The 14978-nt window shown below is 35.1% G+C and overlaps 2 pseudogenes; both read right to left on the reverse strand.

The window, feature by feature from the left end:
- Positions 1 to 472: 472 nt before the first annotated feature.
- On the reverse strand, positions 473 to 6442 carry LOC122144667 (annotated as a pseudogene).
- A 2213-nt stretch (positions 6443 to 8655) lies between these two features.
- LOC122144668 lies at positions 8656 to 14891 on the reverse strand (annotated as a pseudogene).
- Between the last annotated feature and the right edge of the window lie 87 nt (positions 14892 to 14978).

The raw sequence follows: 14978 nt of genomic DNA on the forward strand, positions 1-14978 counted from the left end.
TTCAGGTTAGTTCACAAAACTTATTGAAACAAATTGTTTGAAATTATTCATCTTAATGTTAACAACCAAACAATATTATAAGGTCTTACAACTTCATTACAGTATTCAAGTAACGACATATTTTTGCTAACAAAATATGAATATAAATTTCTATATTTCTGTTGAATTTGTTTAGCAGTAAATCAACAGTAGGCAAGACAGTATATCATGTAGATATTGTGCTACATTATTTTAAACCGAAATTTATTTTAAGACATATCCTTTAAGGTTTTACAAAGTCAATGATATATATATCATTTTATATTTGATCATTAACAAACCGAATAAAATACAAATAAAAATAAGCTCACCCAGTTTATATACAACATATAACTTTTTCATATTATTTTCTTTAATATCATAAACACAATAATCCTTAAATTAAATGTATTTAGCAAAATAATTTTAACAATTGAAATTTTGCAGGTTCTTTTCACTTCAGCCAGTGTCTTGCTGAGGTTATGGAAAAGATCCCGTCCTTGCCGTGTTTTCTTTAAAGAATCAAATTTTGGCTGCATACCGTCCCGCTCCACAGTTTGCTGGAGCACAGCTGTCAGGTCCTCAGCTTCTTCTGGCTCTGAGTCTGGATGATGAACTCCAATCAGCAGCTCATAGAGTAATGCGCCCAGGAGAGCACCCACACACGTTACAAACACAGGTACCCACCACCAGCCATGACCAGCCCTGACACACAACAGTTCTCATGTTAGTGTACATTTACACATGCACAAATGTATTGTCCTGTTGTACACTGACAATGCTAAACATTTATGTTGTATGTCTAAATTATGTTGTATGTCTACACAGGAAAAATGGTGTAGAAACAATTTTCACCCAGAATTACAAGTAAAGCTCATAAATAATAACAAGAAATTGTAAAAAATTGAATGAAATGTGTATAATTCATTGTGAAGTAGAAACACTTAAGTAGCATTTTCATGTAAAACATACTCCAATAAAGATTTATTTACAATTTCACCCAAAAAATATATATATATTACAGTGATTGTGGATTACAAATACTAGTATAGTTTGTATATAATATTGCACTCATCAATTTTTTTTTTTTTTTTAAAGAAAAATTTTATGAAACAAGAAAGTGTGAAATTGGTTTTAAAAGTGTGACAGTAAAGAGATTTGTTACTTTTTTTTTTCAAAGAAACCTGACATTTATATTTTAATTTAATTACTTTAAAAACATGAAGCAGCTGTTTTCAACACAGGAATAAAAATAACATATGATAATAAAAATAAATGTTTCTTTAGCACCAAATCAGCATATTAGAATGATTTATGAAGGATCATGTGATGCTAGAGACTGGAGTAATGATGCTGAAAATTCAGCTTATCTTATCACAGGAATAAATTACAATTTACTATATATTCCCATAAAAAAATGGTATTTCATATTGTAATAATATTGCACAATATTACTATTTCCATTGTAATCAAGTAAATGCAGCCCTGTTGAGCATAAGAGATTTCTTTTCAAAAACATACTGACCCACAAACACAGAACAGTAGTGTGTGTGTGTGTGTGTGTGTGTATATATATATATATATATATATATACATATATAAAATAAGAAAATATTTCAGTGGAAAATAAATTGACGAAAAGGCTCTGACCTTGTGTGTTTGTTAGACTGACCTGAACACTTCATCTCCCCAGCCTGCAATGTAAGAGAAGAGTCTCGGGCCGAAGTCTCGAGCCGGGTTGATGGCATATCCGCTGTTAGACCCCATCGAGATGCCAATCACCAGGACAGCTGCTCCTACCAGGACAGGCTCCAGACCAGGAGGAGCTGGTGTGTTACGAGGATCTCCCAATGCAAGAACACACACTAGCAGAGCAGCTGTGCCAATTATCTGCAGGACAAGCTCAAGTTAATGTGGTTCTGGCTACACAGTTCAGATCAAACTGACGAACACATCTTTTTAAATTTTTTCTCTTTAAAAACCCTTTAAAATTACACAAAACTTACACAGAGTGAAAACAGATAAAACACATACACACACAAAAAAAAAAAACACTTTACAAAAAATATATGACCAGTAGGTGGCACAAAAATGACTGCGTTTGGTTTAAAAAGTTCATTCATAAAAATACATGCATTCTGTGGTGGCTTCTTTTGGAACAATTTTCAATGGGCTGACAATAACTTGACAGTATTTTATATAAAATTTAAGCTACTTTTGCATAAAAGCATCAGAATAGGTAATTCTTTTATGAATGAACATAATCGGCTTTGATTATTTGGTTATGGTAATCTTATGCAAGTATTGCGTCTTGAGAATAGTCTTAGCATTTCAAACAGTAGATTTCCATGTTTGATATATTATGCTGACCTGGTCAACCACTCCTCCCCATAGACTCAGGTAGTCTGCTGGATAAAGTTGAGAAGATACCAGCGGTGGGCAGTGGCACCACTAACTGTCAGATGCCCTCCAGTAAAATCCATTATGGCATCTGTGAACAAACACATGAGTAGAAAAGTGTCTTCATTTGGATGTACTTGTGTATTTTTATATATAGGTCTACATTACCAGTCAAAAGTTTGGATCGTCATAAGATCACCATAACCAAATATAACTGGTTATGACTAATTATGTTAATTCATAACTATGTAAAGTGTAATACAGGTGCATCTCGATAAATTAAATGTCATGGAAAAGTTCATTTATTTCAGTAATTCAACTCAAATTGTGAAACTTGTGTATTAAATAACTTCAGGGCACACAGACTGAAGTAGAGTTTAAGTCGTTGGTTATTTTAATAGTGATGTTTTGGCTCACATTTAACAAAAACCCACCAATTCACTATCTCAACAAATTAGAATATGGTGACATGCTAATCAGCTAATAAACTCAAAACACCTGCAAAGGTTTCCTGAGCCTTCAAAATGTTCTCTCAGTTTGGTTCACTAGGCTACACAATCATGGGGAACACTGCTGATCTGACAGTTGTCCAGAAGACAATCATTGACGCCCTTCACAAGGAGGGTAAGCCACAAACATTCATTGCCAAAGAAGCTGGCTGTTCACAGAGTGCTGTATCCAAGCATGTTTACAGAAAGTTGAGTGGAAGAAAAAAGTGTGGAAGAAAAGATGCACAACCAAGTACCGAGAGAACCGCACCTTATGAGGATGTTGTCAGGACAAAATCGATTCAAGTGAACTTCACAAGGAATGAACTGAGGCTAGGGTCAAGGGCATCAAGAGCCACCACACACAGACAAGGTGTCAGGGAATTTGGCTACAGTTGTTCGTATTCCCTCTGGTTAAGTCACTCCTGAACCACAGACAATGCCAGAGGCGTCTTACCTGGGCTCAGCAGAAGAAGAAAGAAGAAGCTGGACTGTGTTTGCCCAGTGGTCCAAAGTCCTCTTTTCAGATGAGAGCAAGTTTTGTATTTCATTTGGAAACCAAGAGTCCTAGAGTCTGGAGGAGGACGGGTGGAGAAGCTCATAGCCCAAGTTGCTTGAAGTCCAGTGTTAAGTTTCCACAGTCTGTGATGATTTGGGGTCATCTGCTGGTGTTGGTCCATTGTGTTTTTTGAAAACCAAAGTCACTGACTGCACCCCATTTACCAAAGAAATTTTGGAGCAATTCATTCTTTTCCTTCGTGCTGCCGTTGACCAGCTTTTTGAAGAAGATGATGATTTTATTTTCCAGCAGGATTTGGGCACCTGCCCACACTGCCAAAAGCACCAAAAGTTGGTTAAATGACCATGGTGTTGGTGTGCTTGACTGACCAGCAAACTCATCAGACCTGAACACCCCAGAGAGAAATCTATGGGCTATTGTCAAGAGGAAAATGAGGAAACAAGAGACCAAAAAATGCAGATGAGCTGAAGGCCACAGTCAAAGAAACCTGGGCTTCCATACCACCTCAGCAGTGCCACAAAACTGATCACCTCCATGCCACGCCGAATTGAGGCAGTAATTAAAGCAAAAGGAGCCCCTACCAAGTATTGAGTACATGTATAGTAAATGAACATACTTTCCAGAAGGCCAACAATTCACTAAAAATGTTTTTTTTTTTTTTTTTTTTTTTTAATGAAGTATTCTAATTTGTTGATATTGGTGGGTTTTTGTTAAATGTGAGCCAAAATCATCACAATTAAAAGAACCAAAGACTTAAACTACATCAGTCTGTGTGCATTGAATTTATTTAATACACAAGTTTCACAATTTGAGTTGAATTACTAAAATGAACTTTTCCACGACATTCTAATTTATTGAGATGCACCTGTAGATTGTAACAATGTAATTTATCCATGTGATGGCAAAGCTGAATATTTAGCAACCATTGAGCAGCTGCAGCTGTTCTAAAATGTGGTAACCATGCAATACCTTAAATAGCTATTTCAAATTAGTTACAAAATACTAGTTTTGTTGATGATAAAAAATTCATGTATTTAAGTTTAATATTGTTGTAAAAAAAAAATAATAATAGTTTTTTAGTAATCATTTTATACCAATTTTTTCAGTCTAGTATTCAGTGTGACATTCTATTATGCTGAGTTGGATAGCCTAATTGTTTTTGAATGTGTTTACATATTACATATTATTGAATATGTTTTCAACATTAATAATAAAATAAATAACGACTGAACACTGGAGGAATAATTTACATTTTCATCACAGGAACAAATTACATTTTCAAACATATTCAAATAGAAAACTGTTATTTTAAATGGTAATAATATTTCACAATATTATAGTTTTTACTGTATTTTTGTTCAAATAAATATAGTGAGCATAGGAGACTTCTTTCAGAAATAGTAACAAAATCGTAACTATTCCAGACCATTTCTAGGTTTAATACTGTAAAGATGCGTTGACACAATCTGCATTGTAAAAAGCACTATATAAATAATGCTGACTTGACTTTTTGACTGGTAGATAAGATAGGTCAGGTAGAAGAGACTGAGATTCACTCACCATAGTACTGAAGAGCAACAGTTGCTGCAGCCAAAAATGCTCCTAAGAGCTGTGAGCACACATAGAATGGAAGACCAGTCCAGGAAAACCTGCCCAGGACACACAGGGTGAGGGAAACAGCTGGATTCAGATGAGCTCCTTAAACAGATGAGCAATTTATTCATTCATATGTATATACAGGGCCTTATGTCTTAATATACACAGCTGCTTTAGGAGATTTTATACCCTGATACCCCTTTTGGCCACATAAATCCCAAATGTGGTGCCCAATGCAAACCCGAGGTTGGACAGGTATTCACCCTTAGTGTTTTGAGAGGTCGTCACCTGGGCAACTGATCCGCACCCGAAAAGCTAAAGAGACTCAAAGTGGCATAAAAAATAAAAAAACAACATGAGTAATTTATCTATTTTGAATGTCTTACACAGACACAACCGATCTTTAATGAAAAGGCTAATGGCACAATAAGACTGCTTGTGCATTAAAGGGATACTCCACCCCAAAATGAAAATGTTTGTCATTAATCACTTAGCCCATGTCGTTCCAAACCCGTAAAAGATTCATTCTTTCTTCAGAAAACCAATTTAAGATATTTTGGATGAAAACCAGGAGGCTTGTGAGTGTCCCATAGACTGCCAAGTAACACTGTCAAGGTCCAGGAAAAGGTATGAAAAGCATCGTCAGAATACTCCATCTGCCGTCAGTCATTCAACCGTAACATTATGAAGCAACGAGAATACTTTTTGTACACGAAGAAAACAAAAATAACAACTTTATTCAACAATTCCTCTCCTCTGTGTCTCTCCAAATCAGCATAGCGCCATTTTGGCAAATCTGAGCAGGACGCAGGCGGCTAATGCTCTTCTGTGTATTCATCCCGGTTTTCATCCAAAATATCTTTTAAATAGTGTTCTGAACATGAACAAAGCTTTTATGGGTTTGGACGACATGGGGGTAAGTGATTCATGAGAAAATGTTCATTTGGGGGTGGAGTATCTCTTTAAGTGAAGTTTCTGTTCAGTGCCAAAATTTTATTAAGTAGTTCTAAGTCAAGTTTGATCTCCAGAATATTGCTGAAATTCTTTGCACATTTGCCTCAGAAAAAGATTTAATGGACAGAAGGTGCTATATTCGACTCAATAAAGATATGATACACTAAAGATAAAAAAAAAAATTGTTATACATTTTTTATAAGTGCTTTACTATTTGTATGCAAACATGTATATATAGGCCTACATAAAAAAATATATACAGTATATATATCATAACAGTCTCATAAAATTGGTTAAAATTATCAAAATTTTGCTAAGATACAGGTTAACGGCACATATTTCCATATTACAAATACAGCTATGAAGGGTGACTTACTATCAAAATATAGACTCCGAAAAATTCCGCCAGACATTCTCTCAACAATCTGCTCTTGATTCGGCATCTCCTCAGCAGACGATCCATCATTTCTGCCCTCTGTAGCCTACTTTCTGTGTCTTCTGTTCGTTTTACAATGAAAGTAAATGTAGGCCAGGACTTCAGTACTCCAGATGTTTCTCAGGGCTGCATACAGAAGGTCTGTAATGAGAAGACCCCAGTCAGACTGCATGGTCTTCCAAAAAAAAAAAAACAAAGGTTTCGCTTATTATCACACCCACATAAGTAAAACGCAAGACTATCTGTTGTGATAAAGTGCATGTCTGGGCAAGGAATGACAATTACATGTAGTACATTGCCCTTTTGTGTAATAAAACGATGAGCAGTTATTGTTAAACTTTATCTGTGATGCACTGCTGGCATATACCAGACTTATGCATAAATCTTCTACTATTTATTTTAAAACAAAAAGCTTAATAACCTAATTCATACAAAATACCTTAATTTTTAAAAGTGTGTGTGTGTATCGTCAGAGTAAAATAAAAGATACAGAAGATGCCTTAATTTTAGCTGAACCATTTATCCATTAACCAGTATCTAAAATCCATTAAGAAAGAAAACCATGTTTATGTTGTCTCAGAACTAATATTCACAAGCACATACATAAATGTATATCTCTCGTGTCATGCATATCTAATGGCTCAGGCCCCATTTTCTCAGTGTTTTTCCTAATGAACTAGTTTTCTGAGTAATTAAGCAAAGCTACACTAGTTGACATATGATGTGTAAATGTTTGGACTCTGAGGTCCATGATTGCTTCCAGAAGAGTTTAATGTGTCCATGCAGCTGTTCTCAATATTCTCATCATAGTTATAGTAGTCTCACCAATGGACTAAAAATTATAATTAAAGCCTAAAACAATTTTCTACACCACTGGTTATTCAGTTGGGATCAAAATGGCCCATAGAAGTGAAATCAGCTTTGAGGTTATCTCATATCTGTTGAGCTTGTGTCTTAACTTCTATCTACTTAGGAGATAATCATTTATATAACAGAGTATTAAGTCAATCTCCATAAAGTCAATGTCACTAGATAAAGATCAAAGTAGGTGCAAAGCTAACCAACTCTCACCAGTTATGGCATGATATGCACTATGACCAGCGGTTGTTTGCCAGGGTTTGGGTGCCTATATCTTTGACCTTGATGTTCCTGTATGTGTTCATTTTTTAGAGGGAAATTGGTGAATACAAATTTACTATTTTCTGTTTTCACTTTTAATTCACTTTAAATAACTGTTAAAAAAAAAAAAAAAAAAAAATGTAACTACTTTTTTACTAAACTTGTTAGCTTACAATGTCAGCATTGCACTAAAATGCTTCAAACTGCCAGTCAACAAGAGCAGACAGGAAAACCTGTGACCGGTAAGTCTCTAGATGTGTCAGAACTGGGTCAGCGTGTTGACACCGATTCAAAAATGAAACGTTTTGTTGCTAAACATACCCTGTGAGATCACATTCTGGAAACTGAAGAGCTGATTACCTCTGAGATTCAAAAAAAATAAATAGTGCTGTTTGAGAAGAACCAAAGACAATGGAGTGTAAAACACAAAGTAAAAAAAAGTCCGAAAAAATGTGACAAAATGAATGAACATTACAGTTTTTTTAATAAGTTTTGGACTTGACGGGCAGGATAAACGCCCCAGGATCTTCATGGGGAAAAATTTTCAGTGTCCTTTTCATGGCCACCCCAACATAATTTAAAAAACTTCATATCACCACAACTCAATAACCTTGTTACTCTTTGAATAGGTTAAATCCAGGCTAGACTAGTTAGTTCACATTTTACAAGAAAAGCAATTTGGTAAAAATTTAGAGCTGAACCGTGTTCATCACTTTTTAAACTGACCTGTTCTCAAACCAGAGCATCGCTAAAAACAATAAATGAAAAAAGAAAAACAAGGCAGATCTTATTATTCTCTTTATGTTACATAGTGAAACACCACTGAAAAATACAATTTACAAATATATTAAACTCTGTCTTATCTGTTCTTCTTTACCACCAAACTATAATTTGTAAGTCAGTCCTTTTCAGAACATCGCAGCTTCAACTAACCAACCCAAGGTTCAATGTTAATACAATTCCTAAACCATTCTCAATAAGTTTATTGAAAGAAAAACAGTAGGCAAAATTACTAGGGTCAATTTGTGGTAGCAAATACTTGTTCTTCACCCAAAATAAACAAGAAGGGATCTCCACTTTCACACTGAACAATTCAATCAGATGCTGAACAATGTAAAATCAAACTAATAATTCTCGTAGCTTGCAGTTGGTGGGTTTGCTGGGAAAGGGTGAAAAGAGATCACCCTTAGGTTTGTGTCCAAAGCTTCTTCAGCCTTGAAAGCCTCTGAAGAACTTGGAAAACTTGGAGAAATCATCCTGCATGTCAAACAGAAGGGTTCAATCCACCTGAAATATACAGAAAATACATTTCTGAATGATTATTCAGGAAAAGCTAGAGCAAAGCATTCCACAAGCTTGAGGAATATTCTAAATTACTTTAAAATGTATAAATAAAAAAGTATTTTATAAGTAAATAAGGATGTTATATAAATTCTCTAAAATATAAGCTGTCTATATTAAATATTCTCTTTGCTTTCACCTTTAAGACCATACATTACATGGGACAGGACACTGTTAAAAAAGGTCGTCTAGAAACCACTAACCCAGCATGAGCGGACCAGACTGAGTCTTGCGGCCCGTTTCAGACACCTGGACCGGGAGATGGTCACCGTAGTCTCTTCATTACCTTCACCGTCTCTGACTGTTCGCCTTTCTTCTACCGTCTACACACAGACATACAATCTGTATTATTGTAATTAAAAACAGGTGTTCACAGGCTTGTTAGACAACATCTGAACACAAGATGTGTGGTATATTCTGAGCGTTGCTCTACAATATCACCATATTTTTGATCAGAACACATCTTGAGTACGAAATTATACAGGATCACTCACTCCATCTGGTCTGACCACCTTGGGTGACGCTGACAGATTTAAAAAGTCGACCTTATCTTCGGCTGTGAAGGTGCTGGAGTCAAGATCTGATCCAGACCACCTGAAGACACCTGTGAGTCCAGATCTGAGGGTGGAACCAGAAGACAAAAGGTCTGGATGAATTATATATATCCGAATTGTCAGCAGAAAAATCAGACAAAATGAAAAAATATCTGAAATTTTATACTGCAGTGATCCATCACTCTTTTATTTGGAGGCTTAATTTTCAAGAGTTTGGATATCTAATGTTTCATTAAGGTATCCATATTTCTTTAAAAATGACAAATGTGTGCACAGACCTGTTCAGAAATAGTGAGGAAAAAAAAAAGTGTTTTTTTGAGAACTTGTCTTCTTGAGAATTTGCTAAACTGTGTATACTTGCATTTAAATCATAGAAAAAAAAAGACAATAAAAAAAAGCAAAAATGCATTACCTCCATCCTCTTTTTTCTCTCCCCTCTTTTGGTTTTAATATGCCATCTTTCCAAAGATCATGAAACTAAAAATAAAATGAAGACTATCAGGTGACAACCCAGCATGAAAAGACTCTAAAAGCACTGAATCTGTAAATAGGTTTACCTTTGAGAAGGGGTCTCCACTGAGGAAAGTGGCTGCTGGGATCCTGTGGAGAAGAGGAAATCCCTGTCCTTTGGTGCCCCAGAGGGGGGGGGTAGTCTGGGCGTTGAGGGAGAGCGTTGTGTTTTGTTGGTGGCGTGTAGGGAGAGCTGTCTGGAGACTTCAACATGAAATCTCTAATCGGGTTACTACTTCCTGCTCGACCCCTGCCTTTCTCAGCACCTTCCTGAGGAGGCGGAGCTTCTACTGATGGAGCACCTGTTGGCCAGGAGAAGTTAAGGAGAAGATAAAATCCACCCAATCAGCTTTCAAAACCTAAATTAAGATAAGAATCAATCAAGTTGAAGAAAATGCTTCGAACAAATTTAATTTTAAAAAAATCCTTGTGGAACAGAGCAAACAAGTGCACCCTCTGTGTTCCCAAGCCATGACGCTCCTCAAAGCGGCCTAAACTGGCAAAGATCTCCTCCATGTCCCTGAAGATCTGGCCGAACAGCTGAGAACAGTGAGGTCCTCGAAGACGCATCCCCGCCGGGCCCAAAACTGAAACCAAATCTGAAGGCATCATCAAACGAGTCCCGATGGGGGCCGGTTTTTAAAGTCATCGTGCTGAAATCCACTGTCATCATCCTCATCGTCATCATCTTCGTGAATCATCCCATCGAAGAAGAAGGGGTCCCTGATCAAAACACACTCAAATTAGCAGACTGCTCAGAATTCAACAATGTCACTGCAGTGAATCAATCAGGAACAACGAAGGACAAATAAACACACTTCAAATCAACTTGGGTCTACATTTGTATTTAGAACTAATACTAACAGAACTTTCACTTCTAATAAACACCGGACAATGAAAAAAAGAAAAAAAAAAAAAAAAAACTGGAGAACTTCTATTTCTCATTCTTCTTTACTGCTTCTTTTTCACATTCTATAATAATAATAATAATAATAATAATAATAATAATAATCAATAAATGAGGCCCACATTTATGTATGCCCCTGATATGTCAAAGTAAAACTGAAAGAGTGGGTACTGGGTTCCATATGGCTTCACATATAGTAGCAATTAACTGACTTTGGGGAATAAAAACTACACCAAAAAAAATGAACGCATTATCAAATCATTCACGTTTATGACACTATACACAATATTTTAACCCTACACAGCGTATCTTGTCAAGATTAACTCGTGTTATGTTATTCTAACCGCTGCTGCTGTAAGGATGAATTTACACTTTAAATTGTTCGATAGACTCACCTGCGGCCGTCACCGACGATAATGACCACCGGGAACCCCGAAAAACCCACGAAAACAGATCAAAAAACGCTCATTTAAGGACGCAGTACCCAGTGATCCTTCACAAACGGCACCATAACAATCAGTTGCATCAGAGTTCCAGCACAGGAAGGACAGTAGAGGAAACCTACGAGATCTTTCCACTAACTTCCGGGAAATCCTTTCAAAATAAAAGTCCGCCGTAATAGCCAAATCGTGATAGCCTAATGAAAATGATAAGATGTGGAATACAGTTTTAAATATGTAAAAATAAATAGAAATAACAATACCAGACTATCGGTAGTTGGAAAATAATATAGACATTATTCAAGTTTACGATGAATTTACGTGAAGGATTTACATTAGGTGCTGTAAAAGAGAATCTAATGCTAAATATCTCTCAAACTACAGAGGATTTAAAAACTACAAATTTGTTTACTTCACAAAATCATGGTAACATATATGCGATCATTTTAAGACGTTTTTTTTTGTGTGTAAATTTCAAATAAATAAATGTTAATAAAGTATCATGATTGTGGCAAGCCATTTAATTCAATTACCCCCATTCAACACTTTTACAATCATTTTTGCAAGATCCTTTTTATGCATAACAATAAATAGACACCTTATTTCAAAAATGCATGTTGAAAATACTATTTTTTTTTTTTTTTTTTGAATATCTTTGCCAACTAGCCACCTCATGCTGGTGTTTTTAAAGATTTTGGCTACTTTTGTTTATTGTTTGCAAAGCAACATTTAAAAGGCCTAAACTAAAAGACAAAGAAGCACACTTCAGTTAAAAGGCACACAATCATAGTTTTCCATTAAAAAAAGACATTCACATCCAAATGATGAAAATGTCTTTTTCTTGTTTTATTTAACTTAATATTTATATATATATTTTTTTCAAAATAAAAAATTATGAAACAAACAAAAAAAAAAAATTGCTAACAAGTCCATGTGTAGTAAGGATTGGAGAGGGGAGGGCGAAAAGAAGCCATCAAACAAATAATACTACAGTACTTGTGTTTTTATATATATATGTACAAGACAAGTTTATCCATTTAAATCTTTTAAAATGCACCAGTACAAAAAAAAAAAAAAAGTCACTGACAAAAAGAAAAAAAAAAAAAAGGGAGAAAAAAAAAAAATACCCATAGTACAATTCTGTCCATCAGACACTTTCCTAATAATAATATTACTAAAAGAAATGATATTTGGGGGACAGAAAGCTGGCGCACTTTCAAGGGGAGGATCGTGACTGCAGGTATGACAGAAGGACAGAGGCTGTGGAAAAACACCCACAGGGGGTGGCCGAAGAAAAAAAACTGTGACCTCAGAAACCCCATCGCCAAATGAAGAACATCAAGCTTATGGCAAAACGCAGAGGTCAAAAGTCATTACTTAACATAATCCAGTCTCCCTGCTACAGGAAGGGCGGTTTGGCTCGTAATAAGGACCAAAAAAAAATATCAGTTTGCAGAAATTAAGTCTAAAACGTATAAGGTGACCAGTGCACTTCTCACATCTGGAGAGTACAATAAGGCTCCAATAAAGAAATTAAAAAGGAATACACATTGAAGCCTATTCTCTAAGTAAAACATTCATTACACTGGCCACCCTGACGATGCAATTCATTCATTCACACACAAAACAACCCCAAAAGCACACACATGCACATACACACGCAGTAAGCAGATCCAAACGCCTGTGAACTCGCCTATATATATTTATATTTTTCATATATCCATTTATATTTGGTAGAAAATAAACTTCACAACTGCAACTAGCCGATTTAGTGATATCTTTCTTTTCCCAAAATAAAATTAGGTAAAAACTCATTGCAGGGGGAAACAAACAGAGGAGGTGCATGTACATTTGGATCATGGGTGCTGATCAAACAGCAGAAAAAAGGAGGGAAAATAAACTGCATGAAAATAAAAAACCTGCCCCTCTCCCTCTAACAAACCTCTATATTTTCATTTTATCCATCAGTAAAAAAGAAAAAGAAGAGGGGGGGAAAAAACTAAAAAAACTCTTGTCCTTTTAGAGGACAACAGATCTGTACATATGCCAGAAAGAAAAAAAAAAGGGGGGTGGGGCTTTTTTTGTATGTTTTTTTTTTTTTTTGAACACAATACAAACTCCAAATACCTCAATACTCCGATCATGAAGGCCTAAGTAAAACTCTCCATATATTCGCGAGATCACGCTCCCCGTTAAGACTTCTCCCATGTGCCCCTTCTTTCTGAGCGGGCCTTACAGTTCTCTCTCTCGGGACAGTGCCACCAGTGGAATGGGGTTTGTTACTGCTAGGGTGACTGTGCAGAGAGAGGACAGGGAGTGCCGTGGAGGACAGAGAGAAAGGGGGGGCAGTATCTATCTGGGGAGCAGGGAAAGGATCCACTAATCCAGCCTTTGGAACACCAGACGAGGCAGGACAGGGGTATTAATTGCCTCCCAAGGTGTAGCTGTTGTATCCCGACTTGTTGATCTGTGACTTCTGTTGAATGGAGGCATTCTGACTGCGCTGCCCAGAGCCACTCTGAGAGAGGAAAAACAATTGAAATATTAATAAAAAATAAAGATATTTTCATATTTTAAAAAATGCACCATTTATATTAAGCTTTGGAAGGGAAAAAAAATTATTATTATTATTATTATTATTATTATTATTATTATTATAATAATAAAGTATTCTAAATTAAACATGAAAATTTGGAATGGAAATAATAATAATAATAATAATACGTATAATAATAATAAATAACAACATTTACATTTAGTAGACGCTTTTTATCCAAAGTGACTTACAAATGATAATAAAATTATTATTATAAAATATTCTAAAATTAAACATGACAATTTGTAAGGGAAACAACAACAACAACAACAACAACAACAGATTATACAAATGTGTAATAATCAAATTATTAATATTATGTATATTATTAATTATTTAATATTAGTACTCTAAATTAAACATGACAATTTGGAAGTGAAATATAATAATATCATATAATATAATTATCATAAAGTATTCTAAATGAAAATGACAATTTGCAAGGGGGAATATATTTATATTATTATTATTATGATTATTATTATTATTATATTATTTATTTATTATATTATTATGCTAAAGCTTTAAAAATGAAACATGACAATTTGGAAGGGAATATAATAACAGCAATAATATAAACAAAACAACAAATTTTATTATTATTATTATAAAAATGTGTAATAACAACAAACAACAATCATAAAATTAATTATTATTGTTATATTATTAATATTGTAGTTTATATATATATATATAGTTAGTATTCTAAATTAAACATGGACAAATTATATTATTTAAAAACCATTCCAAATCAAACAAAACGCTTTGATTTTGCAGGGGGAAAATGTGTAATAATCATCATATTAATAATAATAATCAATTATTGCATTAAAAAAAAAAAGGTTAAAGAAAAAAAAAAATAACAATATGATTGGTCTATAAACAGGGTTACTATAACAGGATACAAATACAAAATCAGACGTGATTGTGCAAGCTCACCCTGTCCGTCCTGCTGCAGGTGGTGGTGGAGCATCTGAGAGTGGGGCTGCTGATGGGGGGTCAGGATGTGCATGTAAGGGGCTGGAGCGTAACCTGCCGCCAGCGGAGGGTTGATGGGGGGGGGCGCCACTACCAAGTGCTGAGGGCAAAAAACTAAGGA

Source organism: Cyprinus carpio, unplaced genomic scaffold (assembly GCF_018340385.1).
Source record: "Cyprinus carpio isolate SPL01 unplaced genomic scaffold, ASM1834038v1 S000006749, whole genome shotgun sequence".
Lineage (NCBI taxonomy): Eukaryota > Metazoa > Chordata > Actinopteri > Cypriniformes > Cyprinidae > Cyprinus > Cyprinus carpio.